The sequence below is a fragment of the Schistocerca piceifrons genome, chromosome 5, assembly GCF_021461385.2.
Source record: "Schistocerca piceifrons isolate TAMUIC-IGC-003096 chromosome 5, iqSchPice1.1, whole genome shotgun sequence".
NCBI lineage: Eukaryota > Metazoa > Arthropoda > Insecta > Orthoptera > Acrididae > Schistocerca > Schistocerca piceifrons.
Window position 1 is genome coordinate 342,601,798 of NC_060142.1, and position 14,882 is coordinate 342,616,679.

Below are 14,882 nucleotides of genomic sequence, written 5' to 3' on the forward strand. Positions count from 1 at the left end.
CTCGGCCAACTATAAGAAAACCGCGAGATCTCAACGCTGGGTTTCTTGGTTCTAGCCTCCATCGCAGAGGCGTCGGAATACAGGTCAATTTTCATTAAGGGAGTGTGTGACCACCTTGCCAGCGTGTGACACGACCACGGTGGCAGTGGACAGAATTATGGTGAATCTTGGTGCCAATGTGACGCCATTAACCCACCTTACACCTCAAATAACCTTCTGACCTCTGACTTTTTTTCACGAAGTACCAACTTCTTGCTGCTTGAAGCGTTGCCGAGCATGAGGGTAGTGTCGGGGACGCCTCACTTTTGCGCCATTACAGAGGTGCCTACCTTTGAGCCAAATTTCAAACTTCTACATTGCAATGAGAAACTATTAGAAGGCTTCTAAAATGCGATCATCTAATTACGTAGCACAGTGTACATATCGCGTAAGGATGAGAGAAATGAGTGCTCGTACGAGATCATACACGAAGTCGTTTTGCCCTCTCTCTTTGTGAGTCGAAGAGGATAGGAAATGCCTATTGGTAGTACAAGTTACCCTCTACTATCGATTGTATGTTGTATTGCAGAGTGTGCACGTAGAAGTAGATGTATATGGCAGTAGCGAGGATCTGACAAACTAAAGAAAATGTTTGGTTTAGTGTATGATGGAATTATTTTCTACAATTGTTATGATTCCGTTAATGCAAGTGGTCATCTGTCAACTACTCATTTGCTCACAATGAGAATAAAATGCCCCATCAAATACGTTCGTTTCATTCGATTAGCAAAGTAAAATTCGCAGTGAAGTCGTTTGGCAGTTGAAGCGGTTGCTATCTCTGGAATGTGCCTTCAGTAGCCCGACGGCAACAAGTCACAGGGCTACCAAACTGCCGGCAGCAACTGCCCCCACGGGAGACAGAAGCAACACGACCCGCTGTTTCCTCGCAGCCGAAAGAATCATTTGTCGCCAGGCGACGCCCTACCCTCTTCCAACCCCCCTTTCATCCGCCCGCAGCCACCGTCTGTGTGGTCACGTCGGCTGTCCGTTAATTGCCTCGGCTGCTGTCGCTTCTGGGGCCTCCTCGTCGTCCAAATACTTTCACTGGCGATGTCACCGCCTCCCCAATGCGGATTTCCGTCTGTGTCTAATTTCTCTCAGCACCACCATTCCACTCCGTACGCCACCTCCTCGTTTCACACAATTTCCTTGCCTGCAGATGGAATGTATTCCTCCGCACACGCATGTGACTGTTTGTGAGGCAGTTGTGTTGATGTGCGCATGCATTTATGTTTGTGGATGGACCCACTCACGGTGTGTGTTTATCTTGGGAAGCAGCAACTGCAGACTGTCCTCCCCATTTTCTTTCCCTGCCTGTCGTCTACGCGCGCTAAAGGGGAGGCTCGCCAGTCATGATTTACTTTTACGATCCCGGCGGCAATCCCGTTGTGCGGAAAAAGACTGACCGTGAAATGGCCGCCGTAAACCAGCTCCGGACCAGAATATTTTTCTTCGTCTTCCTCCCCCCCCCCCCCAATTTCCCCATCCCTGTGCCACTCCTTGGAAAGACACGTCTCCATTTAAAGGGTAGTATTACGAAACATTTGTCGTTAAGCATAGCTGAGGAAGATATTTTCCGAGAGAGAGAGAACGATGATTTTGAGTTTCCGTTGTGTGAATTGGAATTGGGGTGTGTGGTAATTCGATTACGTCACAGTGAAACTATGGTAATGCAATCACTGAAAAGGGACATCAGTAGCATTACATTACGTTTTATACTACATAGGCCGTTTCCAAATAAGAGATGAATCAGGTTTATCAGCCAGAACGATTATATAAGATTTACGTAAGAGGCATCGGTTAGTTACATTCATGGCACTATTGCTTTTTAGTGAGATGTTATTATATTCATGACGTTCGATAGGTGTAAGTAGGTACTTTTGTCACTCATTTACTTTAGCGGTTCGTCGCTACCTTGGTGGCAACTGCATATTGAAAGACGAAAACTTGATGAACTTGTTGTACCTTCAATCTGCTACAGCACTCACTTTGTCTCCTGGATACCACACTATTCCAGCGGTAACCCAACCATTACCATGTTGATTGGCATCCATATTCTTCATTGTAAAATTAGAACACTTCCGAGAAAAACCTACGGACCATGAAGAACAACTTGTGCTGCAACATTATTGGTCAACGTTACTGCTATAATATCGATGGCGATATGGGAACATGAGGAAAATATATCATTGGTCAGCTAATACGTTGGCTTTGTATTCGAATAGATCTCTGAAGTCATACTCACGACCATATAATGCACTCGATAAGCTACAATGGTACAAGGGTCATGTCAGTTGGCGAAGAAGTCAATGAAATCAGGTGGGCTTGGATGGGTACGGTTTTAATGAACGTTGGTTTCTCATTTAGGGAACTCGTGAAAACCACCAGTCCTTTATATCAGCAAGCTCTGGAGATAATTTAGCGGCCAGAGCGACCTTAGCTTACCCACCATAAAGGCGAGGAACTTAAAAGCCTATATAACAAATAATTTCCAAACTCTTTATTACCAACTTGCTCCAATGCAGCAGGCGGTCACTGATGAGAAATAGTCTATGGTGAGCATTTTATTGCACTTTGACTCAGTGACTCAGGTATAGAGAGTCAACATCCGCCATGCCTCCTGTCCCACGTATCCACGTATTTATCCTGAAAAAACTCTTTGGTAATTAAACTAAGAATGTCAGCTACTAAAAGCTAAAGAGCGCTCGTGAAGATAGTCGTAAAGCACATCAGTGATTGGTATAAGCTGAACATAACGCGATATTTATAGTTTAGAGTTCTGGCTGCTTGTGGACGACCGGATTGAAAATGTTAAAACATGCATACGTCTCTGCTATTTGGACAGAAGAAAGAACAATTAATTTGTTGATCTGTGTATCAGAGTTCTCATTTCAAGTCATTTTTTGGGAGGCCCAGTGGCTTTGGTTCGAGTTGGTATTATTAGAATTTTCCTCTACGTGTGTCTCATCATGAGATGGCAATACTCTCACATTACTGACGCTCCAGATGAATGAAATTGGTTCGTCTGAAAGTGATACCGTTATAGCTCTGCCGCAAATAGTACCTCTGACGACGCGTATTTGGCAAATGTAATTTCAGCCTGCTGACAAGGTCTCCTTTTACACATCCTCAGCGCCTGCATTTCGCGGAACACCTGCGCAGCAAATTACTTGATATATGCCTGTCTTCTATTATGATGGATTACTGCTATACCTAGCAGGTTTTTAATTGTTTATTTGGAACATTATGTTCGCAAAAGTAGTCACTGATGGAAGCAGCTTCAAAGCCCGTTCATATTTTCTGTGTATCACAGAAAAATGTCCGTATTAAACAAAATTCTCAACTTTAATAAAAATGTCAGGTACGCCACATGCCTTGCGCCCTTAGGCTATTCTAGCGACTTTCCATGTTAGTTGTTGGTATCTGTTAACGAAGTTAGCCCCATTCTAACATTTAGGCAAATTTTCTTCCAGTGGGGATATTTCTGTAAGTACTTTCATGTTTGACATGTAGCTCTAATCGTTTTATTTCTGCATAACTTTTGGGGTGTTATGTTTATGCAGTTAGTTTCTTTGGTGGTTGACCGTGTCCTGCAACACACACCAAAACCTCCATCTCCTACTTTAAGAAAGCTCAATATTTCATAATAAATGCTCTCAGTGCTTATTGCTAAGATCTCTTGTAAATTAATTTTAAAGAATGTTAAAGCAGGTTAGTTTGTCAACACGAGAAAGAATTGGTAGCTGGAGAAACACTAGGGGTAACGACAGTGAAGAAATTTCTGCATATAAACTGGTTCAATTAACTCAAATATCAGCCCGCAATCGGCACAGATTGTATATAGGTAAAAAATTTCCAAAAAATCTGGATAGTAAAATTCTTCCCTCACGTAGAAATACGAGTAAACTGACCCCAAAATCAATCTTCACCTCCATTTAAGATATTCCGTAAGCCTTTCTATAGTTTCGAAGCAGGCAAAAACGCAATAACGTATCAATGAGGCAAGAAATTAAGATATAATATGATAACCAAGATGGGAGTTAAGCATCGCATGATTAAGTTCGAGCGTAATGAATAATCTCGTGGTATCTGGAGTCTCAAGTTGTTCGTTCGCACCCTTATACATATTTCTTTTCGCGTTAGCGTTGATAACACGTTCCATTACTTTATTATGAATGTAATAAAAATATTTTCTGCCATATTTGATGTTATTTGTATTCAATGAGACCTAAGAAAGAAGGATAAAATAAATATTTAAGAATTTCCGAATATGTGGTTAGGCAGGAACCCAAGAGGACAGCTCAAATTCCTGCAACTAAAACGAGAAACCATAATATTAATTTTCTTCCTTCTCAAAAATAATTGGCTCCTTTTTCCGAGTATGTGCCGCATTTCGAGTGTGTGGTTAGGAAGGAAACTATGAGGACAGTTTAAATTGCTGCGAGGCAAACGAGGAGCATTAACATTCATATTCTTCCGTGTCACAAATGTTTCGCTGTTTATGTACACATGTGTGGCGTATTCCGAGGGTGTGGTTAGGCAGGAACTTTAGAGTACAGATTTAATTGCCGCCTTTCCCCAAATTTTCTGCTCTTTATTTCAGGATATGTAGCGATTTTCGAGTGTGTGTCTAGACTGAAACCTAATAGCACAGCATTAGACGTTGCGACTTAAATGACCTGAAATAAAGTTTGTACTTTTTCTTCTCACGAATATTTGTGTCATTATTTCCGAATATTTAGTGACTTCCAAGTCTGTAGTTTGGCAGAAACCTAAAGGACAGCTTACATTGCTGCGAGAGAATAGACCAATCGTGCGGTCGTCGACATTGCGCGTGAGGCCAGAATGACGTCACGTTTGCGGAAATTGTTGTGAAAAGAGCATTACCCCGAATGAAACGTTCCAGGACAGTACACGCGTGCTCATCCAAGGAGTGAGAGCCGTCGGCGCATTTACAGCTGGTGACCAGACAATCGGCACCATCCCTGTCTTCGGAGTTGTCATGAATACTACCGGCGATCGCTAGTTACATTGAAAACAAACAGAACGAACACTTCTATTGTTGCAAAATAAACATAATAAATGTGCTTGAAACGTGTAGTACATATGTTTGGCAGACAGCTGTGGAAAAAAAAGTGTCACAAATAAGCTTGTGGAAGCATGAAATACTACACCCAATTACCTTTGCAATCTGTCTTCTTATTGTAGGCTTTCACTCCCCCTAAAATTATTCCTCTCTCATGATGATGCCAAGTCCAAGTAAATTCGTGATGTCATAGCAGCTGTGTCTTCTTCAGACATGATCTCTCTAGTACTTCATCGTTTTGTACTTTGCCCATCTGAATTTTCTTCGATAGAACCACACTTTAAATGTTTCCTGATCCTTCTTCTTCAGATATCTGATGGTCCGCATTTCGCTTCGATACAGTGTTGTTCTCTATACGTATACTTTCAGCATCGCCTTAATCATTTACATTTAAACATCTGACAGAAGGAATCTTTCACTCAAGAAAGCTAACCTTGATTATGCCTATCGATTTATGTTACCAGCTACTCTGAAATCTTCCATAGGAGAATTTTTCGATACTTTCAGTTATGAGATGTTCCAAGTTTAAATTTCCTATTTATTACGTTTCATCATTTTCACTTTTTCTCTGTTTAAACACGTCATTTTTCATGTTACACATGTTTCCATTTTTTACATCTAGCCAGAAGGACTATTTGTATGCCGCCTTTAGCATTGGCACCTGTTTACCTTCCAACCTGAATCCGAAATTTTCCTTCACGCCCTTCACTGCCCCTTCTCCGTATAAGCTGAACGGTAATGGTGATAAATGCACCCCTACCTTTCAGCTTTACTTACAAGACTTTAGGACACCTGTTAAGGCATCAGGGAAATAACTTTCGTGGTACTAGAGGCAGCTGCAGAGGGTAGAAACTGTAGAGGAAGTAAGTGTTACTATGGGGTGATAAGGTTACCGCGGGAATGGAATTCGTGGGGTACCGTGACAAAACAGTTAGAAGATTGATGACTGGAAACACAAAAATGTCTCCTCATCATTCAATGTTTATGAAAATGTTATCGCATCGTATACAACTATCACTCCCTGCACTCCCTGAAATAAAAGTGATCCCCGCTAAAGAATTTAACTGAAAGTATGTGTTAACATTCGATTTGTCTTTCAGTTTTTCTTTTTATTATTGTGCTCAACAGTTAACAAGCGTATAGGCCGCTGCCACTGTTCATCACATACCAAATGGCAGCTTGTATTCGTTAAGATATATCTTGCTCATGTTGCACAGCAAGGTGTCTTTTGACAATGCGTACAGAGTTTAGAATGATCGTATGGCAACGATCGCAGGGAGTCCCCACCTGGAGAAGTTCGGCAGCGGAGTTGCAAGTCCTTTCACTTGACGCCACATCGGACCCCGAGCACTCAGCTAAGAAGGCGAGCTACAGAGTTTGCAATGAACACTCTCATTGAGCGCTCGAAGTATGAAGAAGATTTCGTAACTGATGAGTCACTATGCACCACTATATACGCTCATGTCAGTGGTACGAGTACGTCGTAAAACACAAAAAATCATGCTTTCAGTTTGCCACCGGAACTTCATTCATCCAGTTGGTGAGGTCATTTTAGTAGGAATAAATTAAGCTTCCAAAACGTCTGTCATTGTTTTTGGTTGTTGAATAAAAAATTAAGTTACTGTTCTGTATATGCATTAGCTAGTCTTCAGGTTCACTGCTTGGCTGTAACTTCAGAAATACAATGCACCATTTCGCCACAAATTATGCAACAATTTTTCGGAACTGTGCTTGCCGGTGACGTTACTTGGTTGATGTCAACAGTTTGCTTGATATCAACCTCATCCTTGAAGAACAATCCAAATTAAATAAAAGATGATTAGTATTTAACGTCCTATTTGTAATCCAGTTTGACTGCAACAATTTTATTTAGCTTCAGCTATTTAAGCTACAAGCTAGTTTCGACTTACTGTCAGTTTCAAGTGTTGCGTCTAGTTTTTATGACGCACAAAACATCCTGGAGCTCTTATATGTTGATAGAAATCAATATAAGTGGGTCAGTTTACAAGTCTATTCTTGACGTTTGCGTCTGACAGTCGCTTCTTCAATGATCTTTTCTTGGGCAGCAACTCTCAGGCGCAAACATCAAGAATAGATTTGCAAACTGACACACTCATATTGATTTCTATCAACATATAAGAGCTCCAAGACGTTTTGTGCGTTACAAAAACTACACGCAACACTTGAAACTGACGGTAAGTCGAAACAAGCTTGTCACAACCTAAATAAAAATTGTTGCATATAAATTGGACCACAAATATTCCTGAATAATATCATACTTTGACATCTTATAAGCTGTGGGATCAATGGAAGAAGAAAACTATTATTAAGAGAATAATCGGCAGTTAAAGAGGTTCAATTAAGAAATCTTTGTCACAGTGTTGATGAATGATGAACTTTAAAATTTGTTAGAACTGTGTTTCAGGACTGTAATTTCTGAGTAATTGCCCAGGAAACGTGCACTAATGACCATTAATTTCTTAAAAAATTTCCTACATCTTACAACTGTAAACGTGTCAACACAAAAAGAAGACATCAATATTAAGTACCAAAAATAGGAAAGGTGGCTAAAACAGTGAGATGTAAACAAATCTTACTTTTTATTTGTTAAGCACTCAATAAAAATTTCACTATGAGCAACATTGTCACCTGATTCACTACGGATATTAACAATTTCACATGGAACACCTGCCACATGTTTTGGAAACTCACCCCTGTTTAGGCTATGCCTAGTTTTATTCATAATATCTTCCTCGAAAAAAATGATCTTCACAAACAAAATAAGTAGCACAATTCACATCAGATCACAGTTTACAAACACTTTTCCGCTTCAGAAGCAGTGCTTGAAGTAGTTTTGGAAACCTGTTGAAATGCTTGTTCCCAACTTTCTACGTTGAACCGACGTAATATACAGATGAACAGCCAGGTAACTTAGAGGAGTATTTCTACGTCAATTTTTTGTGTTGAATATTCTGAAAATCATAAAATTCTTCATCAAATAAAACTACTACTGACAGATCAAAGTTATTTAAGTAAGCAAACAGAAATCACACAGCTTCATCCACAACAGAAGAGAATACATTTCATTTATAGGCTACGAGATTATTTACTGATAATTAAATGTCTTACCTTAGAATTAATTGCGGACATTGTTTCTGCAGGAAATCTCTTCAGTTCCACAGTGAAATTTATGAAATTTGAAGTAATAAACCTGCTTATAATGAAGATGAGTAGTATGTAAATATGAAACATATACAAAGACGACTGTAACCGTGGACTTCAGTACAGAGCAAGACGATATAATATCAATAACCGCCATTGGACAGTTCTCATTGGTCAATTGCAGCTTCGTTTGACGTATAGCACCTCTAGTGGTCTGGAAGGAACTACGTGGCGTGTTGCCTCTTCTCCCATATAGTTGTCACCCCCGTGTTACTACATACACGTCTAGAGGGACGCAGGAGCGTCTTTAAGTGTTTACAGAAACAGACCAAGCAATATACACCTGTTTAAAACGTGTCGAACAAGCTATCTCTTTTCTTTTTTTTTTAATTTCCCACCGTTTTACACTGCACTGCGTCCAATGAGACTCCGTCGAAACTGCATACGATAATTCACATATCAAACAATTTGCTGACCCTTAGATGTTAAACCTAATTATACGTGTTTGATTAGGATGTTTAGGTGGCAGCCATCTTGGACATCATACTGGGTAATATGTTACAGTGACAATTGTGAGCCACCAGTTGCCCACAGTGGTTCATCATCTTAATGTCTGGATAGCGTACAGTTTTCAATGTGACAATTTTCTGTAAGAGTACGAACCTGGGCCACACTCTGATACAATAAGGGTCGTTAATAAACATTCTTACCTAAGTCAAACCAACAGGATGAGAAACCAACCCTAATTGTGTAATAGACTATAGCCTTAAGGAACCTAATCAAAAGCCTTTATCTGGTTCCAACTCACAGGTTAACTGACCACTGTAAATGGGCAGTAAATTATTTGATAATGCTCCTAAATAAGCATCCTTATCCGTCTTCCTGTCAATAGGATAACAGCCCGCTATTTATATTATTTGGCCTAGATAAATTGGTGTGTATGGAGGGCAGGAGGGGGCTGTCATAAATGGTCTTGGACCCTCATGATGCGCATGTAAATGGGGTAAAAACTGTGCCAGAGACCGCTTGGCGCCCATAATAAAGTCTTCCACAGGCAACAAAGTGCTACAGTTCTTATGGATGTCAGTTATTAAATATTGCACACGTGTAGTAGACTGTCTTCTGAACGGCACAGCTACTGTCGTACTTTCTTTAAGGTGGGAAACAGATTTCAAGATTGAAATGACTGTTTACGCTCATTTACAGCTAACTTTGTAAGTGATTAGAGCTTGTAAGAGAATCAACAAGATTCACAGGTATGGATTTATAGTAAAATTTCTTACACGGGTATTTAATGAAGGTTACCGTACGGCTTGCAATAATTTTCTTAGATTGTATAGTGGGCACCGGCTACCTTTGCTGACCTGAACCCCGGATTTACGTTGTCACCTGACGTGACTGCGGAGTTCCTAGTTCTTAAAGTCGAAACTGTAACGTCCGTGGCGTTAACGTTCTTAGATAATTAACTTTAACTCGACACTAAAGCAACTGAGAAGCGATCGAAGTAGCTGATATCTCAAAATACGCCTTTTAAAGAAAACATGAATAATATCACACACAAAAATGCTCAGAATTGAACACCATACTACGGATCAGCAAAATGTGCGAAACGTACAAAGACATTGCTCTCTCTCACGCAAATTCCTTTCGTGGACCAGATTAAAAACAATTGCGGGCCCGAGCCAGCCTGTGAGCTTCCAGTTGTCCACCATGGTTCATCATCTTAATGTTTGGATAGAAAATCATTGTATTAATTTGATTACCCTTCAGTTCAAAAATGGCTCTGAGCACTATGGGACTTAACATCTTAGGTCATCAGTCCCCTACAACTTAGAACTACTTAAACCTAACTAACCTAAGTACATCACACACATCCATGCCCAAGGCAGGATTCGAACCTGCGACCGTAGCAGTCACGCGGTTCCGGACTGAAGCGCCTAGACCCGCACGGCCACCGCGGCCGGCTACCCTTCAGTTGTACAGTTTTCGATCTGACAACTATTAAACGTGTAAACTTGAAGTGAAATATAGATCGAGCAAACATCTACAGATACAGCTACGATGCTTACTATTTATAAAATTTTAACAAATTAACGCAGGTGCTGAGAATTGCATTTCTCTCTGCTTCAAGGTACACACAAAGCCGTATTCTCAGGGCTACGTTGCGCCTCGCATAAACGTAATACAGCATACTGCGGTGTACTGCTGGTAGCATAATTTGTAGAGTCGAGCGTGAGCGTACAGCCCGCCCGATGGATCTAGCGTGAGGGGAGCTGTAAAACTATTGTAGGCCACCGTAGATTATCATAGGAAGTGTAGATTACGGTAGTTTCCCTAGTAGCTTACGTCAGTTAAAGTCACACACGTACTACCTGTACATTTGGTTTGCTGCATACCTTTCAGTTGTTACCTCACAACGATCACTTTCTTTACGTGTGGGATCAATGTCTTACTACATTCCCCTAAATTCGGGATGGGTGAACCGTCTAAAAACTGAATGTGGATCTGTAAAGTGCCGGGTCACGTACTTAAAATTTTTGTCCAACATAGTTATCCTCATGACCGTTACTTAAAAGGAAGGGGTATTTTCTTAAAAGGAAACAGTATTTATAGGAAAATCGAACTTTTCAATGTTCAATTCAGGTTTTATTCAAAATCTGTTGATAAGTAACACGAAACAAAGGAATGTTGTACGAAAAATAGAGAAAACTACACAGATCTAGCACATAGCGCTAGAAAACGCTATTTTCTCAAGGAAAGATAAAACTGAAGAAAAAGAAGGTGAAACATTAAATATCAAGGATCGCTTCAGTACTTCGTCGAACTTGTTTCTGTTATTTAGGAGCAATTGCAATGAAATTAATACCCTAGCTGCATACAAGCGTTGATATAAGAACGGGGAGTGTGGAAAATGTGTGCCCCGACTGGGACTCGAACCCGGGATACCCTGCTTACATGGCAAACGCTCTATCCATCTTCTTTTTATCTTTTTTTGGTCGATTTTGTTCGTTTTATTTTTCGGTGTGGATGTCCCAGGACACCCATTCAAGTTCAGTGTTGCGCCGTTGACTCAGTTTTTTATTACAGAGAGCAGCTAACCCTCTGACCGAACACGCTGAGCTACCGTGCCGGCGTCCATCTGAGCCACCGAAGACCCGGAGTATAGTGCGACTGCAGGGACTTATCTCTGGAACGCCTCCCGTGAGACCCACATTCACAACTTATTCTCCCGCTCTATTTATAGTGCCCCAGCCAATTATAATCATTACTCGCAGCTTTATTGCCGATTCCCGAGGTCGGGCACTGTTTGTGCATCCGCACAGAAGAAGATGGTCAAATGGCCAGGAAGCCTTATATATATATATATATATATATATATATATATATATATATATATATATATATATATACTACTGGACATTAAAAATGCTACACCACGAAGATGACGTGCTACAGACGCGAAATTTAACCTTAAGGAAGAAGATGCTGTGATATGCAAATGATTAGCTTTTCAGAGCATTCACACAAGGTTGGCGCCGGTAGCGATACCTACAACCTGCTGACATGAGGAAAGTTTCCAACCGATTTCTCATACACTAACAGCTGTTGACCGGCTTGCCTGGTGAAGCGTTGTTGTGATGCCTCGTGTAAGAAGGAGAAATGCGTACCATCACGTTTCTGACTTTGATAAAGGTCGGACTGTAGCCTATCCCGATTGTGGTTTATCGCATCGCGACACTGCTGCTCGCGTTGGTCGAGATCCAATTACTGTAAGCAGAATGTGGAATCGGTGGATTCAGAAGGGTAACACGGAACGCCATGCTGGATCCCAACGGCCTCGTATCACTAGCAGTCGAGATGACAGGCATCTAATTCGCATGGCTGTAACGGATCGTGCAGCCACGTCTCGATCCCTGAGTCAACAGATGGGGACGTTTACAAGGCAAAAACCATCTGCACGAACAGTTCGATGACGGTTGCAGCAGCATGGACTGTCAGCTCGGAGACTATGGATGCGATTACCCTTGACGTTGCATCACAGACTGGAGCGCTTGCGATGGTGTACTCAACGACGAACCTGGGTGCACGAATGGCAAAATGTCATTTCTTCGGATGAATACGGGTTCTGTTTACAGCATCATGGTCGTAGCATCCATGTTTGGCGACACCGCGGTGAACGCACATTGGAAGCGTGTATTCGTCATCGTCATACTGGCGTATCACCCGGCGTGATGGTATGAGTGCCATTGGTTACACGTCTAGGTCACCTCTTGTTCGCATTGACGGTACTTTGAACAGTGAACATTGCATTTCTGATGTGTTACGACCCTTGGCTCTACCCTTCATTCGATCCTGCGAAACCGTACATTTCAGCAGGATGATGCACGACCGCATGTTGCGGGTCCTGTACGGGCCTTTCCGGATACAGAAAATGTTCGACTGCTGCCCTGGCCAACACATTCTCCAGATCTGTCACCAATTGAAAACGTCTGGTCAACGGTGGCCGAGCAACTAGCTCGTCAAAATACACAAGTCACTGCTCTTCATGAACTGTGCTATCGTGCTGAAGCTGCATAGGCAGCTGTACCTGCACACGCCATCCAAGCTCTGTTTGACTCAATGCCCAGGCGTATCAAGGCCGTTATTACGGGCAGAGGTGGTTGTTCTGGGTGCTGATTTCTCAGGATCTATGCACCCAAATTGCGTGAAAATCTAATCACATGTCAGTTCTAGTGTAATATATTTGTCCAATGAATACCCGTTTATCGTCTGCATTTCTTCTTGGTGTAGCAATTTTAATGGCCAGTGGTGTGTATAAATATTGATATACATATGTTCGGACGTATGTACATATGTATATCAATATATATACACTACTGGCCATATATATATATATATATATATATATATATATATATATATATATCAGCAACATTCGCATTTATCAGTAGTGATGGGAAGCTCTTGATCATGAAGAAGAGCGTTCTAATGACTAGAAAATAACGACTATGATTATAAATATTTTTCTATTTGTGCATGTAAACTGTACTAGCATCAAAAGTAATTGCCTTAGTTACACACACACACACACACACACACACACACACAAACGAACAAACAAAAATAAGTATCGTCGGCTTCTAGCTTCTCCCTCACAAATTTATTTATATTTCTCTTCCTACAAATGTTACCAATACTACATGCAACGCTACCGTTTACTACGTCATGTATGTAGTAGACCGAAAGTACAACTATAAGCGTGAGTCACCGGTGTTACATGCCGGGGTGAACGTATTCAAGGAAAGCTCTCGATATTTGAGGTGCTACAGTGCATACTGAAGAGCTCTTGAGGAGAATTCTCGCACTCTGGCAGGTACTCAGGTGCTGCTTGTTTACATTGTTTTTACGGGAGTGCGGGCCAGCGGCCCCCGCAGTGTAGAGGGTTGGCGCCGCCCCTGGGGCTGCGACCTAATTGACGGTTCCTGCTCGTGGCGCGGCGGCCGGCTCGCGCTTTTTAACGACGGCCGCCTGGGCTGCTCATTACGGCGCTGCTGCGCTGAATACTGCATGAATATAAATGAAGCCGTGAATAATGAATGGCCGGCCCGGGCGCCGCCTAGGTGCGCTTACCTTGCCTCGTGTCGTCTCGTCGCAGAAGCGCCAAGGTGCCTCGACACTTCCGCCGCAGCCGCAGCGCTCGCCTTAGCTGCTCAGACCTGTGCGCCAAGACACCAGGAGACTGCGACAAGGCTGCCGATCACAGCGGCTCGTGCTAACATAGTCAGCTTTCAACTACGAAGTGCAAATGGCTGAAGGCGAAAACAGTATCTCTCTTTAGAGCTATGAAGATGCACTGCCATTGACACGTTTACAAAATTGCTTTGCAAGCAAGCAGAGCCGCTGCACCCAGAGTTCAGAAACTGTCCGCGATCAAATTTCTTATTTTTGATACTGAATTTATACACGTGTATATTATTCACATTTCTTCCTGCGTCTGTTTCCTAATTTCAAAGATATTTTCACGAATAAATGGAAGAAAGCTTTTTCCTATACTTCACTACACTTCAGTTTTTGTTTTCGTTTCTAATAGAAAATTAGCAAAATGAATACCCGTCCAATGCCGGTTTTTTCAGCTAGTTAAATAATAAAATATCTGAGAATGGAAGAACAATACAGAATTATCAGCGAGGAGGAAGTGAAGGACAACTACAGTCTGTTACGTTACGGCGTTGAAGAAGCGAGGAAGAGGATTTGGAACAGGAGAACATAACAGGTATCAATGCAGTTCAAGGAGGACATAATCATGTAGGATAAAAGAAACAAAAGAATAGAACAACTTAGCAATGACACACAGTACCCACTCTGTACCTAATACACGTTGTATTGTTGTGGTCTTCTTTTCGAAGCCTGGTTTGATTCAGATCTCCACACTGTTCCATTTTGTGCCAGCCTCTTTATCTTCGAGTAATTATTGCAGCATAAAATCCAATTACACCTGCTTACTGTATCTAAATTTCTTACCGCCGTACCTCCCTCCATTACCAAATTGATAATTCCTTCATGCGTCTATCAACCAGCCCACACTTTTCGTCAA